Source organism: Galeopterus variegatus, unplaced genomic scaffold (genome assembly GCF_000696425.1).
Source record: "Galeopterus variegatus unplaced genomic scaffold, G_variegatus-3.0.2 Scaffold274, whole genome shotgun sequence".
Classification (NCBI taxonomy): Eukaryota; Metazoa; Chordata; class Mammalia; order Dermoptera; family Cynocephalidae; genus Galeopterus; species Galeopterus variegatus.
In genome coordinates, this window is record NW_007726385.1 from 210880 (window position 1) to 216994 (window position 6115).

Here is a 6115-nt window from a genome sequence, read left to right on the forward strand (position 1 = left end):
CTGCTGGTGGGAGGGGTGAGGCCAGGGCGCCGGGGGGTGAGGAGGAGCCTGGTGGCGGCCCCTCGGGCGCGAGACCGCAAGTCCCGGGAACCGGCAGGTGGGCGGGCTCAGCCCCCTCCCGCGGACAGGACGGCCAGCTGGCCCCGCCGTCGCCCGAGAGACTGCTCGACCCGTCGCCCGCCCCCCTCAGCGCCAGCCGCCACCTCCACCCGGGCCTACCTTGCTGGTGAGGTCCAGCTCCGGCTCGCCGTTGAGCGCCTCGCCGTCCTCGCTGCAGTCCGAGTCGAAGCCGCCGTGGAGCCGGGCGGCGGCCGCCGCGGCCCTGGCCGCCCCCGGGGAGCTGGGCTCGGGGGCGAACATAGAGGCCGGGACCGGCGAGTCCACAGAGGAGCGACTCCGCTCCGCCGCCATCTTTAATAACTTAGGCTAATTCGTAGCCGGCTTCCCACCCTCCCGCGGTTCATTTGACTAATTTATGTGTGGCCCCGCCCCCATCGTCGGAATAATTTATACGAAGCTTCTCCCGCCGCGTAGTGACACATATCTCTAGCTAAGAAACAATCGAACAGGGTTCTCAGCCACCAATCGCTGCAGCCCTTTCAAGTACCTAATGAATAATTAATGATCCAAACCCCCAAAACAAATGTTGGAGACGTCACGCGCCTCGATCCAACTGGAGAGGGGCTGTAGCGTGTCTACGCTACCCGCCTGGCGCCTTCCTGCCAACGGGAGCAGAGCAGAGTATGACTGACGCACCAGCCATCCAATAGGGAGAGAAATACATGCAGCAGTTTCCCTCCCCGCCCCTTCACGCCCCTCGTTTCCAGAGGCGGTGCTCAGCTTCCAAATCCTACTGCAAAACAGTCGGTGCCCAGGGCCAGCCTATGATGGACAGAGGTGAGGCCCAATCTGGGTTTCGAGTGGGTCCCGCGCCTCGAACGGCGGCTCACGGAGATAGTAAACTGTAAAATGAACCTCCTGCTTAGTTCAGTGGCTGAGGCAGTTGCTGAAGCACCAGTGTCCGACGTGCTGGCATGCTCCAGGCAAGTTTAATGGTAGGATTGATGCTGTACATTCCAAGATTTGTAACACTGTAGCAGCCAAAGCGAGGCAATTAATTAAACGCTGACCTTAGGGAGAATTCTCCATTCACAGCCTCTGCGGAGAGAGCAATTACACGAAAAAAGACAATGGCGAGCGGCTAAAATACAAGCCAAAAGTACTTCACCACCTTTGTGGTGAACAGCTAAGCCGAGATCTAGTCTGTTAAGGTAGTTTCCTGTGGGTTATTTTTCCAGAATAACGTCAGCTGTGGAAAGCCCCAATCCAAAACGCCATCAGTACAAATTTTGTTGTCTTGAATTTGTCTCGAGTCAAAAAACTAGACCTTCAGTGGTTGGTGAAATTAGGGATTAACCAAGGTCTAATAATGCTGGCCTTGGCCACTCTTTCTAGGCAACAAGAACGAGCAGCCATTTGAGACGTTAACCTATCCAAGAGTCAGGGTTTGGACCACAGGATTTAGTGAGCAAGAGGCAGGGTTCCGTTTCAGGGATCTACCTGAAAGAAAGTCTCTTGTTTCTGTGTTCAACTACTATCAAGTCTTATTTGCACAAACACAGTTGGGAATCTGGGACAAGAAGTCATCAGATTCCAATGGTCTCGTTAATAGTTATGATGTACTTTTTTCTTTTTTCCAGGCAACTCGCTCACCACTATCCTATATGTCCTCTATCCAATCCCATGAGGTAGTTATATTAAAGTCTTGGTTAGGTAAGCCAAATATCAAGGCATGTATTCTACAATAATTGTAATATTGTGAAATACTGTATTTGGTCTTCATTCCCGTTTCCTGACATACAGCTCCTAAAATCCTTGTAACTTCCTGAGTGATGAGTACCTTTTGTATGGCTGGTGACCCCTAGATAGCTTCAGAAGGGGTGTTGGTCATCGGAAAGACCAAGGCATGATTAGAGGGTTGAGACTTTTACCCCCAGCTCCCAATCTCCAGGGAGGGAGAGAGGAACTGAAGATTAAGTTATCACCAATGATCAATTATTTAATCAATCATGCTTATCTAATGCAGCTTCCATAAAAATCCAAAAGAACTGAATTTGGGTGGGCAAAGGAGGCTTACAGATAGCTGAACAGGTGAAAGTTCCTGGAGAAGGCATTGAATCTCCATGCTGCCTCCCACACACCTTGCTCTATGCATCTCTATTATCTGGTTGTTCATCTGTATCCTTTATAATACCCTTTGTAATAAACTGGTAAATGTAAGTAAAGTGTTTCCCTGAATACTGTGAGCTGCTCTAGCAAATTAATCAAACCCAAGGAGGGGGTCATGGGAAGCCAGATTTATGGCTGGTCGGTCATAAGCTGGCCTAGACTTGTCGGCTGGTGTCTGAAGTGGGGGGCAGTTTTATCAGACTGAGCCTTTAACCTGTGGGATCTGATGCTTTCTTCCAGTAGATAAGTGTCAGAATTGAATTGAAGGACACCTAGCTGGTGTCTGCTACAGAATCAATTGGTTGCTGGTGGGGAGAAATCCACGCACATTTTGGTGCTGTTTTGTATTGAGAATGTTGGAGTGAGCAGTACTGAAGCCACGTTGTGACCTATCACTGCATGAGCTTTAGAAAAAAAAGGGGGAGAGGGCGACACGGTTTTTTCCTTAGCATGAATTTCTCTGAGTTCCCTCTTTTCCCATGGCTATTTGCTATTTTGAACCTTGGTTATGGGGCAGGATGACAATTCACATAAATGTAAAGTTGTTTTCCAGTCAGCCTGGAGTTGCAAAGATGCCACTAGGCACATAGTATGCAGACCCTGAGAAACCAAGGGAGACATCAATAAAGCTATGCTGATCACCCTGAAGCAGGACTGTAAGATAACATCAAGGAAAGGAAGAGAAACCAGAGGGAGCTTTGCATCTGGCTCCTTACACATAGCCCCCACACCTCCCTCCTGCTTTTTAATTCCATTCCCTTAACCCTCTTTAAAACCCCCTCAATAAATCTGAGGCTTTGAGATGGTTTTAGTTTGGCCATTCTCCTTCAGGTTTACCAGAGAGACATCTCTCCTCAGGTCACTGGTATTATTGAACAAAAGCTGACTTCTGTTTGCACCAACATTTGGCTTTTGGGGTGGGTTTTTTTGTTGTTGTTTTTTTTTTTTTTAAAGATGACCGGTAAGGGGATCTTAACCCTTGACTCGGTGCTGTCAGCACCACGCTCAGCCAATGAGTGAACCAGCCATCCCTTTATGGGATCCGAACCCGTGGCCTTGGTGTTATCAGCACCGCACTCTCCCGAGTGAGCCACAGGCCGGCCCGGCTTTTGTTGTTTTTTTTTTGTTTGGGGCAGGCAGCCAGACTTGGGTTTGGTAACAAGATTTTGGTGAGCCTAAGCCAAAAGCTGAATGCCCTGGGTAACAAGATTTTGGCAAGTCTCAGCCAGGACCTGAATGCCCTGGGTTCTGTAACAGATTTTGGCGAGCCAAGCCAGGGTTTTTTGTTTGGGGCAGGCAGCCGGCCCTAGGTTCAGTAAAAAGAACAGAGAATAGGAAAAACACACTTTGGTTTTCCTTCTTTTGCTCAGATTGATATTTAGCATCTTACCAATTGGCTCTTCCAGAAAAGTTTGAGTACAGAATGTGCTATTTGACACTTGATAGCAAACTAAAAATCATGCTCTTCTCACTGTAGGACTTTGCTCAGAAAAGATATTCTCAGAGCAAGTGCTTCTTGAATTTAAGGGGGAAGTCTAAAATAACATTTTAGAGAGGGAATTCCCTACCCATGTTTACATTCTCATCTTAAAGACAGGTTATAGCCCAGGTTCAAATTGTAGATCCACTATATACCGGATCTACATATTGTGAGAAATGCTGTCACCTGTCCGATGCCAAAGGATGGACATGGAGACATGAGGTACAGCGAAGTGAGACTTTAATTATGGCGTTGCAAGGTTTGGGTGTCTGTGAATGGGACAGGCACACGGAAAAGGGCTGTAGCAAGCAATTTATCCCCTAGTATGCAAGTCCCTCCCCCCAGTTCCTCACTGGCTGAGAGTACTACAGGAAACACAATCTTCCCAGAGGATGCCTAAGATTTATTACCCCAATTTATTACACCATTGTAAGAAATTTCTTTGTCTGAGGGCTCAGAACAAGCCCATGAAAAAGGCCTGCTAAAGCCCTGTGAAAGGAAAAACACCAGGGAATGAAAAGCAATGGGGGCTAGTAACTAATAACCATCTCAAGGAGAGCTCTGTCTGTTGGAAGAAAATAATAGGGGCTAGTAACTAATCACCACCTCAAGGAGAGCTCTATCTGTTCAGGGACCGACCCTCCAGCAATGGGCTGGACCAGTCAGACGACTTTCCAGCTGGGCCTGAATCAGTTAAAACACCCTCAGATAAGTCATTTCTGAAAATGAATCACTTAGATTATTTTCTTACGCATATGTACTGTTGCACAGCTGGGCCTGAATCAGTTAAAACACCCTCAGATAAGTCATTTCTGAAAATGAATCACTTATTTTCTTACGCATATGTACTGTTGCACTTTCTTTGTCACCTCTCTTCCCCTGGGTGACAGAGATGCAAAGGATTACTCAAAGCCCATTTCTTTTTTTTTTTTTTTTTTTTTAAAGATGATGGGTAAGGGGATCTTAACCCTTGACTTGGTGTTGTCAGCACCACGCTCAGCCAGTGAGCGAACCGGCCATCCCTATATAGGATCCAAACCTATGGCCTTGGTGTTATCAGCACCTCACTCTCCCGAGTGAGCCATGGGCCAGCCCTAAAAGCCTGTTCTTAGCAAATACTGTCTTTTCCTACAGCAGTTTCCTCAGTATTTTTGCATAACAATAAATCAACTTTAGGTTAACCTGCTCCAAGGGAATCTGTCCTTGAGCCAGCAATTTGCTGTGTTACAATTCTTTATCTACATCAGAGATTTTAGTCTGGGGAAAGTTTCCTGTCTTTTGCAAGCTTAACATTTCCATACGTAATTTTAAAAAGTTAGGTTATACCTGCAACTACAGGGCTTTGGAAACTAGGCCCTGTGAAATATATTTGCTTTATAAATGTTAGTATACTCCACAATGTACTAGCAACTTAACTTCTCTGAGCTTCAGTTTTCTGTTCTAAGAAAATGAAGTACTAAAGGATAGTTAGCAGTAAATGAGTTAATATATATAAAGCACTTAGAGCACTGTTTGCTGCACAAAAAGGCCTCAATAACTAATCTTTCGTAAGTATAACCACAACCCTTAGGTGGCTTACAAATTACAAAAATCTAAGAATCTAAGATAATTCAAAAGGTATCTGGATAGAGGCAGAGGACTCCCTACCACGTGGTAGGCTTTCAAACATGTTTAATGATAATGCTGTTGTGTGAATGGAGTTAATAGTGGGGTTGAAGAACTCAAAGAAATGACTGAATTGGACGTGTGATTTCTTTGTTTTTCCAATTTCCTGAACAAAAAATCCAAAAGGAAGTCAGTAAGGTGGAGAAGGATGCCTTCCACATGTCGTAGGAGTACATAAAGGGGAAAAAATATCAAACACGTGAGACTGCTTGTCGTTTGTCTTCTTCGGACACACATGCGCTTAGCCAGACCTTGGAAAACGCAGAGGAAACCTCTGTGACAGCCACCATGAGAGGAGGCGGGGAGCCCCGGGGCAAAAGGGCAGCGGTTTGTGAGTAGTGAGCCGAAATACGACATCAAGGAACTGAGTTAGGACTCTCTTTTCCATTTGAAACGTGACTCCCGGCGAGACACTTACCCTCAGCGCTCCCTGGAAAGTGCGGGGCGGCCGGGCCCACTAACCAAGAGGATTTGCGCCCCACCGCGCAAAGCGCTTTGAAATCACCTGGTGAACGGCGCACTAGACAAACAGAAAACGGTCACAGCAGGAGTGGTGAGTCCAGCTTCGCAAAAGCTCCCTGCCGAGAAGTCCGGCCCAGAGAGAGGGGAGGAGCGGAGAGAGCCGCGAAGGGCAGCCACCGCCCCGGAACGGCGCCTACGCCCAGAGGTGGGGCGGACGTCGAGGCGGGAGTCCCTCAGGCTGTCCGGCCTGGACGGAGCCCAGCCGAGGAGCCGTACACG